Source organism: Amblyraja radiata, assembly GCF_010909765.2.
Source record: "Amblyraja radiata isolate CabotCenter1 chromosome 42 unlocalized genomic scaffold, sAmbRad1.1.pri SUPER_42_unloc_2, whole genome shotgun sequence".
Taxonomy (NCBI): Eukaryota; Metazoa; Chordata; class Chondrichthyes; order Rajiformes; family Rajidae; genus Amblyraja; species Amblyraja radiata.
In genome coordinates, this window is record NW_022630088.1 from 2,167,457 (window position 1) to 2,193,038 (window position 25,582).

Below are 25,582 nucleotides of genomic sequence, written 5' to 3' on the forward strand. Positions count from 1 at the left end.
GTGGCAGGGAATTCCACAGATTCACAACTCTCTGCTTGAAAAAGTTTTTCCTCATCTCAGTCCTATACTATGTACCCGTTATTCTTAAACAGTGGCCCCTGGTTCTGATAATATCCTAGTTATATAATACAAATTATAACATAAGGTATTTTATTAAGTAAAGATTAATTTGACTTCTTTGGGTTTTGGGTTCTGAAACTTTGTAATTCTGTGCTGTAGATGAGCTGGGTGATCAGGAAATTGGAGGCCAGCATTCAAACTGCATCCAAGCTGCTTCCTGTTGTGCCCAGGCAAAAGATATTGACAGCGGTGGGAGAGGATGTGTTTCCTGAGAAGGTGCTGGCTTCTTCCAACAGAAGCCTTGAGAGAGGATGTGTTTCCTTTGGAGTTGGGTCTCCGTAAACAGGAACCTCTGCAGGTAATTGATACAGATCCTTACATTGTTTAAGAAGGTACTGCAGATGATAGACCTTTGACTAAGTTCCTGCTGTTGGGGGGTTTGTAACTAAAGTTTGTGATTGATATAAGCATAGCATGAGGAGTATTGTGTTCGTGGCAAGACTGCTTTGAATGGGTATACTCTGAGATTGGTGTGTTAGATGTCATTGCTCCAACTCTGTATAAACATATGACTATGTTTCCAAAATACTATAAAAAAAGATGCTGTATGTCTTTGTTCATTAGAGTGATGGCCCAGGAGGGTTAAGTATGTGTTGTATACATGACTTTGTATCCCCTGCCACTCTCGCCGGCTAAATGATCAGTAAAGCTTGTGTTGGTTGATCTAACTTATTGTGAGTTGACTGTTTTAAGAAATGGACCTTAACAGTTCTGGGCGCCCCCAACATGGGGAACATGTTTCCTGCATCTACCATGTCCAATCCCTCACTAATTTTATATGATTCTATAAGAAACCCGCTCATCCTTCTGAATTCCAGTGAATACAAACCCAGTCGACCTATTCTTTCAACATATGTCAGTCCCGCCATCATCATCATTTCCTGAGAAGGTTGGCATTTTTTTTTCATTATTGATAACACAACATGAATTCTGAAGAATTCCCAAGAACACAGTCAGGTCAGGAAAAACTTGCTTTATTTGTTAGGCAAGGCACAAATGCGTCAAGACTTTCTTTAAAAAAAAACACTTAAAAATGCTTTTAAGTTATTGGGCCAGTGGCAGCCAGCTGGTACTGTGAGCAGTCGGCTGTGTGCAGCTTGGCTCACTTTTGCATTTTCACTTGGGTACAGTATGAATGAGAAGATGCTGGTACTGTTGCTTGTCTGCTCCTCGACAGGGCCAAGGAGGGCTTGTATTAGGAACACTTCTCCATCCGTTCCCCATCACGGATGGCTGACCTGCTGAGTTCTACCAACACTTTGGAAGGGAATGGTCAGGCGACGTGTCGGGTCTGGACCTTTCTATGGACTACTGGAGCCGGGAGGAGGGGAGCTGGAAAAAAGAGTTGGGGTCGGGACAGACTCCAGGATTTAATTTGGATGAGGGGAGAGTCTCCTCAAAGTGGAGAATTCTGTGTTCATGTCATTGGGCTGTAAGCTATGAGGTGCTGTTCCTCCAATTTGTGTGTCACCTCACTCTGGCAATGGAGGAGGCCCAGGACAAAAAGATCAGTGTAGGAGTGGGAAGTGGAGTTAAAGTAGTTGCCAAACGGGAGATTCAACAGGCCTTGGCAGACCGAGCGCAAGTGTAGGGTGCAATGCACGCCTAGTCTAGATACTACTCTAGATACAAAGATTTCACAGAGTACTGGAGTAACTCAGCGGGTCAGGCAGCATCTGTGGAGAACATGGATAGGTGACATTTCACAGAGTGCTGGAGTAACTCAGCGGGTCAGACAGCATCTGTGGAGAACATGGATAGGTGACATTTCAGGTCTGGACCTTTCTTCAGACTGACACTGTGTTAACAGATGAGGGGGTGATCGGCAGATGCGTGAAGTAAGTGACAGAGGCGAGGGAAAATAAGGAGATAAAAGGATGTGAGATAATAATAATAATAATAATAATAATAATAACTTTATTTATAGAGCACTTTAAAAACAACCACTGTTGCAACAAAGTGCTGTACATGACTAATCATGGACAAAAAATTATTACACGACAATAAAAACATTAAAATAGAGAGTAAAAACAATGAAAAAACATTAAAAACACTAAAACAGGAGCAAAGTCTCATGCAGGGTCAAAAGCCAAGGAATAGAAATGGGTTTTAAGACTGGTTTTGAAGATGGACAGTGAGGGGGCCTGTCTGATGTGCAACGTCAGAGTGTTCCATAGTGTCGGAGCAGCAACAGAGAAGGCTCTATCCCCTCTGAGCTTCCGCTTAGACCTCGGTACCTCCAGGAGCAGCTGATCAGCTGACCTGAGGAACCGGGCAGGAGCGTAGGGATGAAGCAGCTCAGAGAGGTAAGGCGGGGCGAGGCCATTTAAAGATTTAAAAACGAATAAAAGAATCTTAAAATGAACTCGAAGGTACACCGGCTGCCAGTGGAGGGAGGCCAGAATTGGCGTTATGTGCTCCCTCTTTCGAGTTCCAGTTAAAAGGCGAGCAGCAGCATTTTGAACCAACTGGAGACGAGCCAGGGAAGATCGAGTAACTCCAAAATAGAGTGCGTTACAGTAATCCAGCCTAGACGTGATAAAGGCATGGATTACTGTTTCAAAATGCTGCCGCTCAAGAATGGGCTTCACCTTTGCCAGCTGCCTTAAATGAAAGAAGCTGGACAACTACCGCGCCTATAAGGAGAGAGGAATGTATATGTGCAGCTTTAAGGGACATTGTTCAGGTAGCATTTGGAGTATTGCATACAGTTCTGGTCACTCCATTACAGGACTGATGTGGAGGCTTTGGCGAAGGTGCGGAGATGGTAACCCAGAATGGTTTAAAAACAAGGAACTGCAGATGCTGGTTCACAAAAAAGGACATAAGATGCTGGAGTAACTCAGCGGGACAGGCAGCATCTCTGGAGAGAAGGACTGGGTGACATTTCGGGTCGAGACTGTGGGGGGTCTCGACCAGAAACGTTACCCATTCTTTCCAGCATTTTGTGTTTACCTAAACAGCGCCTATCTATCCTTGTGGCGGTGTGCCAGCAGGCTGGAGGAGCGGGCAAAGGCCTTGCCACAGAGCGAGCAGGTGAAGGGGCGCTGGTCGGTGTGGACTCGCCGGTGCTCCAGCAGGTGGTTATGGTGGGTGAAGCCGTTACCACAGGACGGGCAGGGGAAGGGACGCTCACCGCTGTGGGTGCGCCGATGCTGTCACACGCTGGACATGCGGGTGAAACATTTGCCACATTCAGCGCACACAAAGGGTCTCTCTCTGGTGTGTATCCGCTAGTTCTCTCGCAGCCCCCATGCTCTCTTGTCACAGTGGGAGCAGCTGCTCGCGGACGTGGGCCCGCCGGTGCCGCCGCAACTCCCGCGAGCTGTCAAACGACTCACCACAGTACGGGCAGTCGTAGGGCGGGCCACTGGTGTGCACGTGCTGGTGAGACAGGGCGTGGGAGGCCATGGCAAAGTGCTCTCCACACACCGGCCTGGGGACGGGACGGTCGCCGGCGTGAACCCGCTGGTGGGACAGCAGCCTGGAGGGGCGGGTGAAGCCCTTGCCGCACTGGGTACAGGTGTAGGGGTGCTCGCCGGTGTGGGTGCGCTGGTGTGTCATCAGGCTGCTGGACTGGGTGAAGCCCTTGCCGCACTGGACGCAGGTGTAGGGGCGTTCGCCGGTGTGGGTGCGCTGGTGATCCAGCAGGCCGCTGTACTGGGTGAAGCTCTTGCCGCAGTCGCTGCAGGTGTAGAGCCGCTCCCCGGTGTGCACGCGCCTGTGCACCTTCAGTTCCGTGGACGACTTGAAGCCTTTGCCACAGTCGGGGCAGGTGAAGGGTCGTTCACTGCTGTGCACCCGCCGGTGCTGCCGCAACCCCGGCAACTGGGTAAAGCTCTTGCCGCAGGTGGAACAGTCATAGGGCTTCTCGCCCGTGTGCACCTGCCGGTGTTTCTTCAGGACCATCGCCGTCATGAAGCTCTTGCCACAGTCCGAGCAGTCGAAGGGGCGTTCCCCTGTGTGCACCCGCCGGTGGGTCTCCAGCTCGCTCGGGTACTGCCAGGCCCTGCCACACACGTCGCACTCATAACGCTTCTCCTTGTTGTGCCCCGTCATGTGGTCCTCCACCGAAGCTCAGCCTCTCAAAGCTCAGCCCACACACCGAGCAGATGGGGGCTCACTGGCACCCTGGCCGCCCTCAATAGCCGCTAACGTCCCTGTCTCTCCGTCCACAGCAACGGCTCCTATACCTTGCAGGAGGGGAACACAGAGGGTCAACAAGCTGGCAAACAGGACATTACTAGCGCATATTGAGTGTGTTTATGGCGGAGGAAACCGTTATATAATTCTGCGCAGCACACTGGCGCAGCGGTAAAGTTGCTGCCTCACCGCCAGAGACCCGGGCTCAACTCGTACCCGCACTCCTAGATCCCTCGGCTCTACACATTCCGCCAGGCTCAGATTTGTACAGAGTCCTAGTGAGACCACACCTGGAGTACTGTGTGCTGTTTTGTTCCCCTAATTTGAGGAAGGACATTCTTGCTATTGAGGGAGTGCAGCGTAGGTTTACAGGGTTAATTCCCGGGATGGCGGGAATGTCATATGCTGAGAGAATGGAGCGGCTGGGCTTATACGCTGGAGTTTAGAAAGATGAGAGGGGATCTTATTGAAACATATAAGATTGTTAAGGGATTGGACATGCTAGAGGCAGTAAACATGTTCCCGATGTTGGGGGAGTCCAGAACCAGGGGCACAGTTTAAGAAGTAGGAGTAGCCATTTGAACGGAGACGAGGAAACCTTTTTCTCACAGAGAGTGGTGAGTCTTTAGAATTCTCTGCCTCAGAGAGCAGTGGAGGCCGGTTCTCTGGATACTTTCAAGAGAGAGCTAGACAGGCTCTCAAAGATAGCGGAGTCAGGGGATATGGGCAGGAACGGGGTACTGATTGGGGATGATCGGCCATTATCACATTGAATGGCGGTGCTGGCTCAAAGGGCCGAATGGCCTACTCCTGCACCTATTGTCTATTGCCCCAGCGCCCCACCATTCACAGTGAAGATCTTGCCCTGGTTTGACTTCCTAAACTGCAACACCCTCCCCACCCCCAAACAATGTGACCTCCTCCCTGTGGCTCCCTGCCCCTTACCCCTGCCGCCTCCTGCTCCTTACCCCCCTTTGCCCCCTCCTCCCCACCCCCAAACAGTGTGAACCCCCACCAGGCTCCCTACCCCTTCCTTGACTCACTTAACCCTTTCTCTCGCCCCAGTTCCCTGCCCCCCCCCCCCATTCATCCCCCTCGGCACCAAACCCACTTCCCCTTGAATCCCTCCCCCCTCCCTTTGCTCCCTGCTTCCCCCCGCTACTCACTTCATCCCTTTTCCAACCCCCAGCCTCTCACCCCCTCCCAACTCTCTCCTCTATCTCTGACTCTCTTCCTTTATTCCTGCCCCTCTCAGCCTCACCCCCCCCCCCTCAGATCTCTCTCTCTTCTCTCTCCCCTCCTGACTCTTTCACTCTGCACCCCTCCCCACCCTCTCTGACTCTCCCCTTATTAGAAACATAGAAATTAGGTGCAGGAGGCCATTCGGCCTTTTGAGCCAGCATCGCCATTCATTGTGATCATGGTTGATCGTCCCCTATCAATAACCCGTGCCTGCCTTCTCCCCACATCCCTTGACTCCACTAGCCCCTAGAGCTCTATCTAACTCTCTCTTAAATCCATCCAGTGATTTGGCCTCCACAAATTCACAACTCTCTGGGTGAAAACGTTTTTTCTCACCTCAGTCTTAAATGACCTCCCCTTTATTCTAAGACTGTGTGTGGCCCCTGGTTCTGGACTCGCCCAACATTGAGAACATTTTTCCTGCATCTAGCTTGTCCAGTCCTTTTGTAATTTTATATGTTTCTATAAGACCCCCACCCCCATCCTTCTCAACTCCAATGAATACAAGCCTAGTCTTTTCAATCTTTCCTCATATGACATGGAAAGACATTCTTGCCATAGAGGGAGTACAGAGAAGGCAGGGATGGGAAACTGAGTTGGATGATCAGCCATGATCATATCGAATGGCGATGCAGGCTCGAAGGGCCGAATGGCCTACTCCTGCACCTATTTTCTATGTTTCTATTACAGTCCCGCCATCCCAGGGATCAATCTCGTGAACCTACGCTGCAATGCCTCAATCACAAGGATGTCCTTCCTCAAATTCGGAGACCAAAACTGTACACAGTACTCCAGATGTGGTCTCACCAAAGCCCTATACAACTGCAGAAGAACCTCTTTACTCCTATACTGAAATCCTCTGGTTATGAAGGCCAACATTCCATTAGCTTTCTTTACTGCCTGCTGTACCTGCACGCCAACTTTCAGTGACCGGTGTACAAGGACACCCAGGTCTCGCTGCACCTGCCCCTCACCTAACCTAACCCCATTGAGATAATAATCTGCCCCCTTGTTTTTGCCGCCAAAGTGGATAACCTCACATTTATCTGCATTAATCTGCATCTGCCACGCAACTGCCCACTCACTCAACCTGTCCAGGTCACCCTTTTATTGTCCTATGTCCCGGATGGGACAATTAAATTCTTACTTGGTGCAACACAAACAGAACATGTGAACATGTAAATATAGTACATAAACACTACAACCTCATAAGCTCTGAACTACAATAGACTATTGTTATTATTGTTGCATTGTTATTGTTTGTTCTTTTTTCTCTAAGTTTCTATTATATTATTTATTATGTTTACAGATTCTGTTGTGCTGCAGCAAGTAAGAATTTCATTGTTCTGTCTGCGACAAATGACAGTAAACTCTATTGACTCTTCTCGCCTCCTCACTCCGCTCTCTCCCCCTCCTCTCACTCTCTCCACACTCTCTTTCTCTGTCCCTCTCCCCTTATTCATGTCACTCCCTCAGCTCTCTGCCTCCCCGCTCCACACTCTCCCCCTCTCTCCCCCCCGTGTCCCTCTCTCTGTCTCTGTGCGTGTGTCTCTCACTCTATCCCGTTCTCTCTCTGTTTGTGTCTCTCTCTCTCCCTGTCTCTCTCCCCTGTCTCTCTCTCCCCTCTCTATCTCCCTCTCATTCTCTCTCTCCCCCTCTCACTCTGACTCTCTTTTTCTGTCTCCCTCTCTCTCTCTCTCTCTCTCTTCCTCCGTCCCTCCTTCTCCCGTTTTCTCCCTGTTTCTCTCCCTCTGTTTGTGTGTGTGTGTGTCTCTCTCTCCCCTCTCTCCTTCCCCTTCGCTCTCTGTCTCTTTGTGTGTCTCTCTCCCCTTATCTCGCTCTCCCTCCCTCTCTCTCCCCCCTTCACTCTGTTTCACTCTCCCTGTCTGTGTGTGTCTCTCTCTCCCCTTATCTCTCCCCGCTTATCTCTCCCTTCCTCTGTTTGTGTGTGTGTGTCTCTCTCTCTCTTTCTCTCTCTCTATCACTGTCTCTCTTTTTCTGCCTCCCTCTCTCTCCCCTTCTCTCTGTATCTTCGTGTGTCTGTGTGTGTGTCTCTCTCTCTCCCATTATCTCTCTCTCTCTGCCTCCCCTCTCTCTCTCTCTGTCTCTCCCTCCCTCGCTCTCTCTCTCCCTCACTCCCTCCCTCCCTCCCCCCCTCTCTGTGTCTATCCCCGTCTCTTTTTCTGCCTCCCTCTCTCTCCCCTTCTCGCTCTGTCTCTTCGTGTGTCTGTGTGTGGCTCTCCCATTATCTCTCTGCCTCCCCCCCTCTCTCTCTCTATCTCCCCTTATCTCCCTCTGTGTGTGTGTGTGTCTCTCTCTCTCTATCCCCCTCTCTCTCTCTCTCTCTATCTCCCTATCTCTGTCTCCTCCATTTTCCCCCCCTCTCTGTCTCTCCCTCTTTCTCTGTCTTTTTCTGTCTCCCTCTCCCTCCCTCCCTCTCTGTCCATTTCTCTCTATCCCTCTCTCTCTGTCTCTTTGTGTCGGTGTGCGTCTCTCTCCCCTCCTTATCTCACTCTCTCTCCCTATCTATCTCTCTCCCCTTCCCTCTCTCTCTCCCTCTGTGTCTCTCCCCCCTCTGTGTGTGTGCGTGTCTCTCTCTATGTCTCTCCCTCTCGCTCGTTTTTTCTATCTCTCTCTCTGTCTGTGTGTGTGTCTCTCTCCCCTTATATATCTCTCTCTGTCTCTCTCTATCTCTCTCTCTGTCTTTTTCTGTCTGTCTCTCTCTCTCTCTCTCTCTCTCTCTCTCTGTCTCCCTTCCTCTCTCTCTGACTCCTCTCTCCCTCGTTGTCCATTTTTCTCTATCCCTCTGTGTGTGTGAGTCTCTCCCTCCCGTTATCTCTCCCTCTCCACCCCTGGTTCCTCTCTGTTTAAGAAGGTGCTGCAGATGCTGTTCCCCTGCATCCACGGGGCCTCCTCCTCCCCCTCTCCCCGCGCGCCCGCCCGCGTCACCCGCGTCACCGTCCAGTGCGGCCGCGGCCCCGTCTCTGTCTCTGTCTCTGTCTCGGCTCCATCTTGTCCCAGGATCCGGTCGCCCCCCGCACACGTCACCGAACCCCGCCCCCCGCACACGTCACCGAACCCCGCCCCCCGCCCGCGTCACCGAACCGCGCCCCTCGACCGCTAGTCCGAACCCCGTCCCCCGCCCGCGTCACCGAATCCCGCCCCCGTCACCGAACCCCGCCCCCCCGTCCGCGTCACCGAACCCCTCCCCCGCGCTCATCACCGAACCCCGCCCCCCGACCGCGTCACCGAACCCCGACCTGCGCCAGACAGCCTGTCTCACTTGGGCGTCATTTACGCGACATCAATGATGATTGCGACCACCTACCGACCTGGGTACACATGGAAAAGGCGAGTTCACGTCTCCCGTTGCGGTCTGTCCTATGCTCCCAACTCCACCTTTCTATAACATCTGTGGGTGCAGGCCCAATTGCGTCCCTCTCGCTCAAGATATGGAGTCAACTCAGGAAAAACTTCGGTTTACAAGGCCCTTCCATCTTCACCCCACTGCTTAAAAATCACATCTTTAAACCTGCAAGTACAGACCACGCATTCAAAACCTGGCATAGCAACGGTATCAGTAGTATCAAAAACCTATACAAGGATGGCATCTTTTCGTCTTTTGCGGAGCTCTCGTCCAACTACAGCCTCCGAAACTCCCACCTTTTTCGTTTTTTCCAGATTAGAGATTTTGTGAAGAAGACATTCCCCCATTTCCCAAATCGTCCCCCTGAAACCCTGACCGATACCATCTTAGCTCTAGATTCCAACCGGAAGAAATGCATCTCTGTTTTGTATAACTTGTTAGGGTCGGTTATATTGAAACCTCATACCTCATTAAAAGCTGCGTGGGAGGGTGAGCTGAATACGAAACTAACAGACCAGCAATGGGACTCTGACTGGGATTTGATCCATTCTTCCTCCATATGTGCCCGTCATGGCCTAATCCAATGCAAAGTCCTTCACAAAGTCCACTACACAAATGCAAGATTATCTAGAATTTACCCCGCTGTTAGGGACACCTGCAACAGATGTAATCAATCCCCTGCCAACCATAGCCATATGTTTTGGTCTTGCCCTAAGCTAGTAGCCTTTTGGAGGAGTGCTTTCGACTTGATAAGCAGTGCCTACGGCCAGACTATTCCTCCAAACCCACTGTCAGCCATATTCGGTACCCCTCCCAACACCAACCTCTCTGTTGCGGTGAAACGAGTCCTAGCTTTTACAACCTTGTTAGCCCGGAGACTGATCTTGCTTAACTGGAGGCTCACCTGTCCCCCGACACACGCCCGCTGGATTAAGGAGGTGCTTTACAATTTAAAGCTTGAAAAACTTAGGTTCTCTCTCAAAGGCTCTACCAAGACATTCCTCGATACATGGAACCCTTTCTTGGAACTTGTTAACTCTCTCAACTTGGCCCCGGACTCGGAAGAGGACTGAGTTCTTTCCACCATTGTTCGGCTCTACTGCAGCTGCTCTCCCCTTAACACCCCCCCCCACACTTATTTATTTAGTTACCTACTTATTTACTGTTATTAGCGACCCTTTTTTTTTGTACTTTTTGTTTCGTTTATCTTACCATATTTGTGTGGATGTGTACGTATGTGAGTGTTGTTTTTGACCCCGTTTGGTTCCGACCTGATTCGGGTGGGTTGAAGGTGGGTAAGGGTAAGGGCTTTGAGGGTCGCTTACATACTGTTGCACAATTATGCATTGACTGTCACTGTCTGTTATCATTGTATGTATGCAAATTGCTGTGAAATTCAAATAAAAAGATTTCAATAAAAATCAGTAATCTTTACGGTACTGCTGCATCACATGATTCCAAAAAGTCGATGAAAGGGGACCAACTCTTTAAGAATTGGTCATATTTATCTATTAGTCGGAGTCTCTACTTTTCCTCTACTTGCTAAATTTTTGTAAGGTGTCCTTGACACTCTTGAAAGACGCCCATAAATAAAATGTATTATTATTATTATTATTATCTCATTTCTTCAAGGTGTGCTATGTCCATCATATTCCTATTCCACATTTTAATAGTTAGTATAGCTGTATTTTTCCAAAATGTTAGTATCAATTTCTTTCCAATTATTAACCCATAATTAAAAAAAACGTTTTGGTCTTTATTTAAATTGATATCTTCTACTATTATTCCAAACATAATCCATTCCGTATTAGGTTCTATTCTTGACTTGAAAAGCTTTGTAAATATATCAAATTAGATTAGATTAAACTTTATTAATCCCCTTATTCAGGGGAAATTCTGATGTCCTTGCAGCACACTAATAAAAATACAACATAGCATTCAAAAAGAAGTTCAACACAAAAACATCCCCCCACAGTGATTCCCACTGTGGGGGAAGGCACAAAGTCCAGTCCCCATCCTCTTGTCCACCCAAAGTCGGGCCTATTGAGGCCTCCACAGTCGCCGCCATATATATCACTCCAAAATGTATTCAACTTTATACATCCTACAAATGAATGTGTTATATTAGCATTTTGAAACAAACATTTATCGCATCTGGGAGAGACGTTTGGGTAGAATTTATTCAACCTCGTTTTTGAATAATATAGTCTGTGTAATAGTTTAAATTGAATTAAATGATGTCTTGCATTAATGGAACAATTATGTGTGTTCATCAGATACTTTTCCCATCTATCTTTCGGGATCTTTATCATTAGCTCAAGATCCCAATCTTCTCTAAGTGCCTCTGTTGAGGGTAATTCTCTATTAAATATATTATTATAAAAGTATGATATTAGTTTTTGTATGATATCAGCCTTAATATTCATTGCTTCTTCTAAAGCGTCTAAAAATATAGTTTGAAATCTATGTGTATATTTCTTCATAAAGTCACATATCTGTATATATTTAAAATATTGATTATCATTCCGTTTAAACTTTGATTTTAATTGTTGAAATGATAACAATTTGCCCAATTCATACATATCTCCTACTTTCCTAATCCACAGTCTATCCCATTGTTTATATGTTTTGTCGATAAGAGATGGTTTGAATGGGGGGTTGTTCAATAATGGGGTTAGTACTGACAGATTATTTAATTTCATGGATAATTTTATTTGTTTCCAAATTCTTATTGTATTGTGAATAATTGGGTTCTTCTTATATATTATACTATTCAATTTTATCGATGAGAACAAGATCGTTCCTATATCGTATGGGAAACACTCCTCTTTCTCCATTCTTATCCACTCCGACTGGTGAGTGGAACTATCCAACCAGTACATTCTGATTAACTATGCAATACTGCAAATGCTACCTGAACAATTTCCCTTAAAGCTGCACATATATATTCCTCTCTCCTTATCTCACATCCTTTTATCTCCTTATTTTCCCTCGCCTCTGTCACTTACTTCACTCATCTGTCGATCACCCCCTCATCTGTCAACATAGTGTCAGTCTGAAGGAGAGTCCCGACCCGAAATGTCACCTATCCATGTTCCCCAAAGATGCTGCCTGACCCGTTGAGTTACTCCAGCACTCTGTGAAATGTCACCTATCCATGTTCTCCACAGATGCTGCCTGACTCGCTAAATTACTCCAGCACACTTTGACTAAGTTCCTGTTGGTTGGCGGTTTGTAAGTAATGTTTGTGATCGATATAACCATAGCATGAGGAGTATTGTGTTAGTGACAAGAATGCTTTGAATGGGTATATCCTGTGATTGATATGTTAGACGTCATTGCTCCAACTGTGTTTAAACATGTGACTACGTTTCCAAAATACTAACAAAAGATGCTGTGTGCCTTTGTTCATTATAGTGATGGCCCAGGAGGGTTAAGTATGCGTTGCATACTTGACTTTGTATCACCTGCCACTCTCGCCGGCCAAATGATCAGTAAAGCTTGTGTTGGTTGATCTAACTTATTGTGAGTTGTCTGTTTTAAGAACTGTACCTTAACAGTTCTGGACTCTCCCAACATGGGGAACATGTTTCCTGCATCTACCCTGTCCAATCCCTCACTAATTCTATGTGATTCTATAAGATACCCGCTCATCCTTCTGAATTCCAGTGAATACAAACCCAGTCGGCCCATTCTTTCAACATAGATTCATAGATACATAGAAAATAGGTGCAGGAGTAGGCCATTCGGCCTTTCGAGCCTGCACCGCCATTCAATATGATCATGGCTGATCATCCAACTCAGTATCCCGTACCTGCCTTCTCTCCATACCCCCTGATCCCTTTAGCCACAAGGGCCACATCTAACTCCCTCTTAAATATAGCCAATGAACTGGCCTCAACTACCCTCTGTGGCAGAGAGTTCCAGAGATTCACCACTCTCTGTGTGAAAAAGTTTCTTCTCATCTCGGTCCTAAAGGATTTCCCCCTTATCATTAAGCTGTGACCCCTTATCCTGGACTTGTGTCTACCTGGTGGAAAGCAAGGATGTAAGACTGCAAAGTGAATTTGTTCACCTATTAATTATGCCAAAAATGTAAAATGCGCATATAACTATTGTGTCACTAGTGTTTTGAAAATTTGCTAGCGATGTGAATCATTGAAACACTTTGGGTTGTGTCAGTGTATTGTACCACATCCTGAATATAATGGCGTGTTTGTGAAACTCACCACCACTGTATGGGATATTAGAAACATAGAAACATAGACAATAGGTGCAAGAGTAGGCCATTCGGCCCTTCGAGCCTGCACCACCATTCAATATGATCATGGCTGATCATCCAACTCAGTATCCTGTACCTGCCTTCTCTCCATACCCCCTGATCCCTTTAGCCACAAGGGCCACAACTAACTCCCTCTTAAATATAGCCAATGAACTGGCCTCGACTACCCTCTGTGGCAGGGAGTTCCAGAGATTCACCACTCTCTGTGTGAAAAAGTTTCTTCTCATCTCGGTCCTAAAGGATTTCCCCCTTATCCTTAAGCTGTGAGCCCTTATCCTGGACTTCCCCAACATCGGGAACAATCTTCCTGCATCTAGCCTGTCCAACCCCATAAGAATTTTGTGCGTTTCTATAAGATCCCCTCTCAATCTCCTAAATTCTAGCGAGTATAAGCCAAGTCTATCCAGTCTTTCTTCATATGAAAGTCCTGACATCCCAGGAATCAGTCTGGTGAACCTTCTCTGCACTCCCTCTATGGCTATAGAAACATAGAAACATAGAAATTAGGTGCAGGAGTAGGCCATTCGGCCCTTCGAGCCTGCACCGCCATTCAATATGATCATGGCTGATCATCCAACTCAGTATCCCGTACCTGCCTTCTCTCCATACCCTCTGATCCCCTTAGCCACAAGGGCCACATCTAACTCCCTCTTAAATATAGCCAATGAACTGGCCTCGACTACCCTCTGTGGCAGGGAGTTCCAGAGTTTCACCACTCTCTGTGTGAAAAAAGTTCTTCTCATCTCGGTTTTAAAGGATTCCCCCCTTATCATTAAGCTGTGACCCCTTGTCCTGGACTTCCCCAACATCGGGAGCAATCTTCCTATAATGTCCTTCCTCAGATTTGGAGACCAAAACTGTACGCAATACTCCAGGTGTGGTCTCACCAAGACCCTGTACAACTGCAGTAGAACCTCCCTGCTCCTATACTCAAATCATTTTGCTATGAAAGCTAACATACCATTCGCTTTCTTCACTGCCTGCTGCACCTGCATGCCTACTTTCAATGACTGGTGTACCATGACACCCAGGTCTCGCTGCATCTCCCCTTTTCCTAATCGGCCACCATTTAGATAATAGTCTGCTTTCCTGTTTTTGCCACCAAAGTGGATTACATTTGTCAGTCCCGCCATCATCTCAGGAATTAACCTTGTGAACCTACGCTGGGCTCCCTCAATAGCAAGAATATCCTTCCTCAAATTTGGAGTCCAAAACTGCACACAATTTTCCAGGTGTGGTGTCACTAGGACCCTGTACAACTGTAGTAGATCCTCCTTGCGCCTAAACTAAACTCCTCGCCCTATGAAGCCCAACATGCCATTGGCTTTCTTCACTGCCTGCTGTACCTGCATTCTTACTTTCAGTGACTGATGTACAAGGACACACAGATCTCGTACTTCCCATTTTCCTAACCTGACACTATTCGTATATACAGAGTGCTGGAATAACACCTTACACTTCCTTATCTCTGTGTCACTCTCCTGTGACTCTCAGTCTGAAGAGAGAGAAGCCAGTGTCACCAAACATCTGAATTTTCTGGGATGGAACCCTGTCCAAGACAGACGTGAAGCTCACCGTTTAACCTGTTTTTACAAAATGTTAAATGGTCAGCTCAACATAGATTACAAGAACTACACCAAACCCAAACCAATTAGGAGCAGACGAGGGCATTCGATCCAATTTGTGATCCCAGCTACAAAGACAGATGTGAACAGCAATTCGTTCTTCCCCCGCACAATTAATGCATCGAATAATCTCCACCCTACTATAGTTACCCAACCAGATGCAACTAAATTTAAAGTAGCTTTCTTCCAAATAACCCTTTCTGGCTTAAGCCCTCCCTCCACCACTTCCAGTTTAAATTCCATTTGGAGTATTTTGGTGGACAAAGAAACCAAGAAGAACCAAGAATAGAAAAATAGAAAATAGGTGCAGGAGTAGGCCATTCGGCCCTTCGAGCCTGCACCACCATTCAATATGATCATGGCTGATCATCCAACTCAGTATCCCTTTAGCCACAAGGACCATAACTGACACCCTCTTAAATATTGCCAATGAACAGGCCTCAACTACCTTCTGTGGCAGAGAATTCCACAGATTCACCACTCTCTGTGTAAAAAATGATTTCTCATCTCGGTCCTAAAAGACTTCCCACTTATCCTTAAACTGTGACCCCTAGTTCTGGACTTCCCCAACATCGGGAATAATCTTCCTGCATCTAGTCTGTCCAACCCCTCAAGAATTTTGTAAGTTTCTATAAGTTTCCTCAATCTTCTAAATTCTAGCGCGTACAAGCCGAGTCTATCCAGTCTTTCTTCACATGAAAGTCATGCCATCCCAGGAATCAGTCTGGTGAACCTTCACTGTACTCCCTCGTTGGCAAGAATGTCTTTCCTCAGATTAGGAGACCAAAACTGTACGCAATACTCCAGCTGTGGTCTCACCAAGACCCTGTACAACTGCAGTAGAACCTCTCTGCTCTTATACACAAATCCTTTTGCTATGAATCTATCCATTTCTTAAGAAAATATTTAACATTTTTAAATAGCCTAAGTGTCCAAATAACATTCACACACGAATTCACAATATAGCATGATTTTTAAATCTCATTGTTGTGGATTCATGGGCCAAATGGAAGGAATTTAGTGTTTGATTCCTGTAAATGAATGGCCATTTATTAGGTCACTAATGGCTCCTTCACCTCCAGTTGCCTTTTATCTAAGCAGGTTCACTGCAATACACTGAACAACCAGACGTGCCTTCTCCCTGTGTTCAAAGGGGAACTGCAGATGCTGGAATATCGAAGGTACACAAAATTGCTGGGGAAACTCAGCGGGTGCAGCAGCATCTATGGAGCGAAGGAAATAGGCGACGTTTCGGGCCGAAACCCTTCTTCAGACTTAAGGGTTTCGGCCCGAAACGTCGCCTATTTCCTTCGCTCCATAGATGCTGCTGCACCCGCTGAGTTTCCCCAGCAATTTTGTGTACCGTGCCTTCTCCCTGGTCAGCTGCTGTACAAGCTGCTCTGGGAATCCATGAGGGAGGGAGGGAGACAGACAGACAGGCACTCCACTAACTCCTCGTCCACTTGGCCTTTCCCTCCTGTCCCACACTGCGCCTTCCGCCCCGCTCTTGACATCACCGCTTGCGGCGGGGCTGCGGGGCAGCGACGTCATTTCCGGGCCATTGCCCCTCTCCCCCGAGTTGCACGGACTCTCTTTCTGCGGGGCAGCGGGGCAAGACGTCATTTCCGGGCTGATGCCGCTCTCTCCCCCCGGGCCCCACAACTGTATTACACTCGCTCCCGGGCCCCACAACTGTATTACACTCGCTCCCGGGCCCCACAACTCTATTACACTGGCTCCCGGGCCCCCACAACTGTATTACACAATCTCCCGGGCCCCACAACTGTATTACACTCGCTCCCGGGCCCCACAACTGTATTACACTCGCTCCCGGCCCCCACAACTGTATTACACTCGCTCCCTGGCGGATAAACTGTATTATACTCGCTCCCGGGACCCACAACTGTATTACACTCGCTCCCGGGCCCCACAACTGTATTACACTCGCTCCCGGGCCCCACAACTATATTACGCTCGCTCCCGGGCCCCCACAACTGTATTACACTCGCTCCCTGGCGGATAAACTGTATTATACTCGCTCCCGGGACCCACAACTGTATTACACTCGCTCCCGGGCCCCACAACTGTATTACACTCGCTCCCGGGCCCCACAACTATATTACGCTCGCTCCCGGGCCCCCACAACTGTATTACACAATCTCCCGGGCCCCACAACTGTATTACACTGGCTCCCGGGCGGGTTAACTGTATTACACTCGCTCCCGGGCCCCACAACTGTATTACACTCGCTCCCGGGCCCCACAACTATATTGCACTCGCTCCCGGGCCCCCACAACTGTATTACACAATCTCCCGGGCTCCACAACTGTATTACACACGCTCCCGGGCGGATTATCTGTATTACACTCGCTCCCGGGCCCCCACAACTGTATTACACAATCTCCCGGGCTCCACACCTGTATTACACTCGCTCCCGGGCGGATTAACTGTATTACACTCGCTCCCGAGCCCCACAACTGTATTACACTCGCTCCCGGGCCCCACAACTGTATTACACTCGCTCCCGGGCCCCACAACTATATTACGCTCGCTCCCGGGCCCCCACAACTGTATTACAAAATCTCACGGGCAACATAACTGTATTACACTGGCTCCCGGGCGGATTAACTGTATTACACTCGCTCCCGGGCCCCACAACTGTATTACACTTGCTCCCGGGCCCCACAACTATATTGCACTCGCTCCCGGGCCCCCACAACTGTATTACACAATCTCCCGGGCTCCACAGCTGTATTACACTCGCTCCCGGGCGGATTAACTGTATTACACTCGCTCCCGGGCCCCACAACTGTAGTACACTCGCTCCCGGGCCCCACAACTGTATGACACTCGCTCCCGGGCCCCACAACTGTATTACACTCGCTCCCGGGCCCCACAACTGTATTACACTCGCTCCCGGGCCCCACAACTGTATTACACGCGCTCCCGGGCCCAACAACTGTATTACTCTCGCTCCCGGGCCGATAAACTGTATTACACTCGCTCCCGGGCCCCACAACTGTATTACTCTCGCTCCCGGGACAACACAACTGTATTACACTAGCTCCCGGGGCCCACAACTGTATTACACGCGCTCCCGGGCCCCACAACTGTATTACTCTCGCTCCCGGGCCGATAAACTGTATTACACTCGCTCCCGGGCCCCACAACTGTATTACTCTCGCTCCCGGGACAACACAACTGTATTACACTCGCTCCCGGGCCCCACAACTGTATTACACTCGCTCCCAGGTCCCACAACTGTATTACACTCGCTCCCGGGCGGATAAACTGTGTTACACTCGCTCCCGGGCGGATAAGCTGCAGCTTTCGACGCCCGTTAAGCTCCCGCCTCCGAATCTTTCTCCCCGACCAACCCCCCCTCACCGTCCATCCGCCGATGATAACATTTGCCGCCGCCGCTGACCTAAGGCTCGGCCTCCAGCTGTTGACACTCCCGCCCTTCACCCTCTCAATTGTCGACGGCCATCGACCCCCCCACCCCACACTCACCCCTCCTATTCCCCCCTTCCCTTCCCTCCTCCTCTCCCCAACCTCCTCTTCCCCGTCCTATTCCCTCCCTCCTATTCCCGCCTCCTATTAGCAATGTTACAAAATTTTGAGATTTTAAAAATCAAGTCTGCAATTTATCCCATCAGATAATGCATAAAAATAAGTTTAATTTGACACCTAATTCACTTTCATATCTCAAGTATTTAAAAAGTTATGGCCATTTTCATACTGGGAAATGAGCATCTTGTTCCCTATTGATTTTCTATGGACATAACAAAAAAGCTGTGATCGTGAACAGTCAAACGCCCATAACTTTCTTAAAAATTAAGAGAACTGAATGAAATTTTCAGTTATCATAGATTGAAGCATTCTGAAACAAATATAAAATAATCTTACTTGGATGACCTGAAATTAAAGCATATAATTAGTTAGTTACCTAATTGTAGCTAATTTCAGACTTCAATTACTAGATCTAAACATCTATCCATTTCTTAATAAATGATTAACATTTTTAAATAGCCTAAATGTCCAAATAATATTCACAAATAATTCACAATAAAACATGATTTTTAAATCTCATTTACATTAATTTATAGACCAAATGGAAGGAATTTAGTGTTCAATTGCTGTAAATAAATGCCCATTTAAATCAGCTTTCCAGTGGGTTCCTGTGAACGCGCTGGTTTAGAACGTTCACATTGCGGTAGATTTGTGCCCCAAATGCCCAGAAAAATACTGCGGGATATAATGGGGCCAAAATGAGCTACTCGCAATATTAAACTTTGTATAAAGGGATCTTTAGAAGCCCTTTTTAATGTAAAAATATACAGCATACCTTCAATTATTTGCTTTATGAGACCTTGCGGTTGCCGGTGGTCGCGGGTTTAGAGATTGATTTTTAAACTACTATAACTATTATACGAGGCCTTTAAAACTAATAATAGCTTTTGCGACGGGGTCTTTCAGCGATTTTTCGTTAATAATTAACTAGGCTGCACATTTTCGATTTGAACAGCCTGGAGAAAATCGCGTTTTAAACCCGCCCCCCTCTAAACGGCGCCAAAATCGCGCACACCCGCAGCGACAGATTTTCAGCGACGCTTCAGGTAGGCTTTGCAACATACCTACTCCTCTTCTCCTCTCCTCTCTCCACCCTCCTCTCCCCACCCTCCTCATCCCCCCCTCCTCTCCCTACCCTCCTCTCCCCTCTCCTCTCTCCACCCTCCTCTCCCCTCTCCTCTCCCACCCTCCTCTCCCCACCCTCCTCGTCCCCCCCCCTCCTATCCCCCCCCCCTCTTCCCCCTAACCGTCCATCCGCCTCACACACACAACTGTATTACACCCGCCCCCCCGCCCACACCTACTCTGACTGTCGACCATCGCTCCCGGGCGGGCGGACACAGACCACACTGTTGACACAGATGGCCGCCTCTGGCTTCACTCGCATTGACGTCAATGGGAGACTGACTGACTGACTGCCAGTAGTCAAGATGGCCGCCTCTGGCTTCACCCCCATTGACTTCAACGGGAGACTGACTGACTGACTGCCAGTAGTCAAGATGGCCGCCGGGATCCCACCAACTGTCGCCGCTCGCGCTCCCTCAGCCGTTGCCGCCCGTTATTTCCCGCCGTTTCCAGAAGGTTCTTCACCAACGGTCGCTCGCTCGCGCGCTCGGTCACTGGGAGTTCGCTTCTCCACGACCGACCTTCACATTCCCGCTGGAAATGAGTTGAATAAACACAGGTGGGAAGTTTAAATCATCTTGAATGACAACAACATGTAGTAGACAGACAGAGGGGCCAGGTGTGAAGTTTAAAGCCCCCCTCCCTCCCTCTCTCTCTCCCCCCTCTGTCTCTCCCCCCCCCCCCTCTCCTCACCTCTGAACATTAATAGCCCATTTATCTGGGGGCAGTGTTAGCTGTGAGGAGGATGCTAGGAGGCTGCAAGGTGACTTGGATAGGCTGGGTGAGTGGGCAAATGCATAGCAGATGCAGTATAATGTGGATAAATGTGAGGTTATCCACTTTGGTGGCAAAAATAGGAAAGTAGACTATTATCTGAACGGTGGCCGATTAGGAAAGGGGGAGATGCAACGAGACCTGGGTGTCATGGTACACCAGTCATTGAAAGTAGGCATGCAGGTGCAGCAGGCAGTGAAGAAGGCGAATGGTATGTTAGCATTCACAGCAAAAGAATTTGAGTTTTGGAGCAGGGAGGTTCTACTGCAGTTGTACAGGGTCTTGGTGAGACCACACCTGGAGGATTGCGTACAGTTTTGGTCTCCTAATCTGAGGAAGGACATTCTTGCCATAGAGGGAGTACAGAGAAGGTTCACCAGACTGATTCCTGGGATGTCAGGACTTTCATATGAAGAAAGACTGGATAGACTCGGCTTGTACTCGCTAGAATTTAGAAGATTGAGGGGGGATCTTATAGCAACTTACAAAATTCTTAAGGGGTTGGACAGGCTGGATGCAGGAAGATTGTTCCTGATGTTGGGGAAGTCCAGAACAAGGGGTCACAGTTTAAGGATAAGGGGGAAATCTTTTAGGACCGAGATGAGGAAAACATTTTTCACACAGAGAGTGGTGAATCTGTGGAATTCTCTGCCACAGAAGGTAGTTGAGGCCACAGTTCATTGTCTATATTTAAGAGGGAGTTAGATGTGGCCCTTGTGGCTAAAGGGATCAGGGGGTATGGAGAGAAGGCAGGTACAGGATACTGAGTTGGATGATCAGCCATGATCATATTGAATGGCGAATGGTGCAGGCTCGAAGGGCCGAATGGCCTCTACTCCTGCACCTATTGTCTATGTTTCTATGTTTCTGTCACTAACTAACCGCAATGTAACCAATCTACACCAACTACACTGGGCCACAAAAACAACGCCTTTTGTTGTTGTTTGTGTAGAAAATCTGTTTATTTTTGATTACATTCATTATTTCCATTTGAATCATTTTAAAAAGGTCAAGGCTTTTCTGTTTTTTTCAAAAAATTTCGACATTTATTTATATTTGGATAATTCTTTGTGAAAAGATTATTGCATAAATGTTTAAAAACGTCGCGTTTATTAGATCCGCTGTTTTATACTGAAAATGCTTTTCCAAAAATTTACGTTGAACGATTAATTATTTACAAAATTGCTTACTTTTGAATGTTAAAATCCCCACTGCTCTCTACTTTCTATTTTCTGTTACAAACGTTGCCATTATTGATGTTATTTCCCGTTTATATCCCCGCTGCGATCTGTCGTCAAAGTCACAAAACTCACGTGTGGCGGCCGCTCGGCAGCGAGTAAACGGATTGACGGCGACACAGAGACGTGGATCTCCTCTCCTCCCCCTCTCTCTCTCTTCCCCCCTCCCCCTCTATTCCCCCCCTCCCTCTTTCTCCCCCCCCTCTCTCTCTCTGTCTCTCCCCCCCTCCCTCTCTGTCTCTTCCCCCTTCCCTCTCTGTCTCTCCCCCCTCCCCCTCGCTCTCTTCCCCCTCTCTGTCTCTCCTCCCCCTCCCTCTCTTCCCCCTCCCTCTCTGTCTCTCCCCCTCCCTCTCTGTCTTCCCCCTCCCTCTCTCTTCCCCCTCTCTGTCTGTCTCCCCTCCTCCCTCTCCCCCCCCTCTCTCTGTCTCTCCCTCCCCCTGTCTTCCCCCCTCACTCCCCCCTCCCTCTCTGTCTCTTCCCCCCACTCTCTCCCCCTCCCATTTCTCTCCCTCCCTCTCTGTCTCTCCCCCTTTTCTGTCTCTACCCCCCCCCCTCGCTCCCTCCCCCTCTCAGAGACATGGATCTCCTCTCCCCCCTCCCTCTCCTCACCTCTGAACATGAATAGCCCATTATTATCTGTTATTTCCACTTTATCAGTTTATTTATTCATGTGTGTATTTACATATATAATGGTATATGGACACACTGGTCTGTTCTGTATTCATGCCGTCTATGTTCTGTTGTGCTGAAGCAAAGCAAGAATTTCATTGTCCTGTCAGGGACACATGACAATAAACTCTCTTGAATCTCTCACTCCCTCTCTCCCTCCCCCCTCTCTCTCCCCTCTCTCCCCTATCCCTCCCCCTATCCCTCCCCCTCTCTCCTCTATCTCCCTCCTTGCCCCTCGCTCAGACATGGCTCTCCTCTCCCCTCTGTCTCTCCCACTGTCACTTGCCCCCCTCTCTCTCTCTCCTCTCCCCCCTCCCTCTCTCCCCTCCCTCTACCCCCTCCCTCTCTCCCCTCCCTCTCTCCCCCCCTCTCTCTCCCCTCTCCCTCTCTCTCTTTCTCTCTCTCCCCCTCTCTCTCTCTCTCTCACCCCTCTCTCACTCCCGCTCCCCCTGTCTCCCCCCCTCTCTCTCTCTATCGCTCTCTCTCTCACCCCTCTATCCCTCTCCCGTCCCCTCTCTCTCTCTCTGCCCCTCGAGATAGGGCGGGGATAGGGTAAAAGGAGCCAATGAATAATATTAATATTTCATTAGACTCTCTTCGCTCTACCTGCTGTACTTGTGCTTGGCTTGGCTGTATTTGTGTAGAGTATTACCTGATTAGATTGGATAGCATGGAAACAAAATATTTTCACTGTTTCTCAGTACATGTGACAATAATAAGTGTGGGCACAGTAGGTAGAACCACTGGCTCACGGCACCGGAGACTGGTTCGATTCCAACCATGCCCACTGTTTGTGTGGAGTTTGCACGTTTTTCTTATGACAGCGTGTGTTTCCTCCCACATCCCTATGGCATGCTGGCATGAACATCAATTGCCCTCTGTAAATGTGCTCCTAATATGCAGAACGTGGGATAACATAAAACAAGTGTGAGCGGGTGATGGATTGATGATTGGCATGGACTCGCTGGGCCGAAGGGCCTGTTTGCATACTGTGCCTCTGAACTATGAATGCTGAAGCTAAAGTGTGAGAATAAGTCGCGTTTAATATCGCAACGGTGTATTCTGTCAAAATGTGTCGACATTGTGTCCATCCAGAATCAAGAAGAGAATGCACCCGTGGGATTGAACAGTGGGAGAGCGACAATTGTTGTGAGTTAGCGCATTGTTTAGATGCCGCAGGGAATAAGTTACAGCAACAGCCTGGGGACCATTGTCAGGGCAAGTCGAGGATCACAGCCGGGTCTCCCTCCCTCCGTGCAGGGTGCGGGTAGATCCGGCTCGTGGCCTGACAACAACCCTCTGATCGGAGCGCCTCATCTCCGTCATGTGGTCTGCCTTTTAGCAGAGTGGGGGTGGTGACAGCTATGGGTGGAGGAAAACAGACAACACTTGATCATTCCATTATTTTGATTCCTCACAGCTCCTCCAATGTCTTCGATGATGGAGCTCCTGGAAAGCTGTGATGATTCACAGCTGCTGGATTTGACAAATCATTACCGCCAGAGGCTGGAAGAGGCAATTCAAGAGAAGGGGATAGAGAGAGAGAGAGGGGGAGAGAAGGGGATAGCGAGAGAGGGAGAGGGTGGGGAGGGGGAGAGATGGAGAGAGATAAGGGGATAGAGAGATTGAGGGTGGGGAGGGAGAGATGAAAAGAGAGAAGGGGAAAGAGGGGGGGAGGGAGAGATGGGAGAGTGAGAAGGGGATAAAGAGAGAGAGAGAGAGGGTGGTGAGGGAGAGATGGAGAGAGATAAGGGGATAGAGAGATAGGGGAGGGAGATAGGGTGATGGCGTGACTGACATATGTTGAAAGAATATGAAGGTCCGGGAACAGCTTCTTCCCTGCGGCTGTCACACTACTCAACAATGTACCTCGGTGACTGCCAATCACCCCCCCCCCCCTTCCACTCCTTCCACAGGCAAAACACTTTGACTGTATACATGTAAATAGGTTTATTTATTGAAATCATATTCTATGTCGCTCTTCCAGGGAGATGCTAACTGCATTTTGTTGTCTCTGTACTGTACACTGACAATGACAATTAAAGTTGAATCTGAATCAGAATGGGTCGACTGGGTTTGTATTCACTGGAATTCAGAAGAATGAGCGGGTATCTTATAGAATCGTATAAAATTAGTGAGGCATTGGACAGGGTAGATGCAGGAAACATGTTCCCCATGTTGGGGGAGTCCAGAACTGTTAAGGTACATTTCTTAAAACAGACAACTCACAATAAGTTAGATCAACCAACACAAGCTTTACTGATCATTTAGCAGGCGAGAGTGGCAGGGGATAAAAAGTCAAGTATGCAACACACACTTAACCCTCCTGGGCCATCACTTTAATGAACAAAGGCACACAGCATCTTTTGTTAGTATTTTGGAAACGTAGTCACATGTTTATACACAGTTGGAGCAATGACGTCTAACACATCAATCACATACCCATTCAAAGCATTCTTGTCACTAACACAATACTTCTCATGCTATGGTTATATTGATCATATGTGGAGAACATGAATAGGTGACGTTTCACAGAGTGCTGGACTAACTCAGCGGGTCAGGCAGCATCTGTGGGGAACATGGATTGGTGACATTTCGGGTCGGGAACCTTTTTCAGACTGACACTATGTTGACAGATGAGGGGATGATCGGCAGATGAGTGAAGTAAGTGACAGAGGCGAGGGAAAATAAGGAGATACATGGATGTGAGATAAGGAGAGAGGAATATATATGTGCAGCTTTAAGGGACATTGTTCAGGTAGCAAACCAAAGAACTGCAGATGCTGGTTTACAAAATAGGACACAAAATGCTGGAGTTACTCAGCGGGTCAGGCAGCATCTCTGGACAGAAGGACTGGGTGACATTTCGGGGCGAGACTGAGGAGGGTCTCGACCAGAAATGTTACCCATTCCTTCCAGCATTTTGTGTTTACCTAAACAGCGCCTATCTATCCATGTGGCGGTGTGCCAGCAGGCTGGAGGAGCGGGCAAAGGCCTTGCCACAGAGCGGGCAGGTGAAGGGGCGCTGGCCGGTGTGGACTCGCCGGTGCTCCAGCAGGTGGTCAAGGCGGGTGAAGCCCTTACCACAGGACGGGCGGGGGAAGGGACGCTCACCGCTGTGGATACGCCGGTGCTGCCACAGGCTGGACATGCGGGTCAAACTCTTGCCACACTCAGCGCACACATAGGGTCTCTGTGTGTATCTGCTGGTGCTCCCACAGCCCCCATGCTCTCTTGTCACAGTGGGAGCAGCTGCTCGCCGACGTGGGCCCGCCGGTGCTGCCGCAAACCCCGCGAGCTGTCAAACGACTCACCACAGTACAGGCAGTCGTAGGGCGGGCCACTGGTGTGCACGTGCTGGTGAGACAGGGCGTGGGAGGCCTTGGCAAAGCGCTCTCCACACACCGGGCTGGGGACGGGACGG

The 25,582-nt window shown here is 48.6% G+C and overlaps 2 long non-coding RNA genes across 2 annotated transcripts; one reads left to right on the forward strand and one right to left on the reverse strand.

The window, feature by feature from the left end:
* Positions 1-1,451: 1,451 nt before the first annotated feature.
* On the forward strand, positions 1,452-16,220 carry LOC116969052. The gene is made up of 3 exons (XR_004410606.1): positions 1,452-1,552; positions 8,956-8,962; positions 16,211-16,220. It is a non-coding gene; the product is annotated as an uncharacterized LOC116969052 (long non-coding RNA).
* On the reverse strand, positions 2,769-25,500 carry LOC116969047. The gene is made up of 3 exons (XR_004410601.1): positions 25,267-25,500; positions 11,877-11,879; positions 2,769-2,925 (listed from the first exon to the last, which is right to left on the reverse strand). It is a non-coding gene; the product is annotated as an uncharacterized LOC116969047 (long non-coding RNA).
* Between the last annotated feature and the right edge of the window lie 82 nt (positions 25,501-25,582).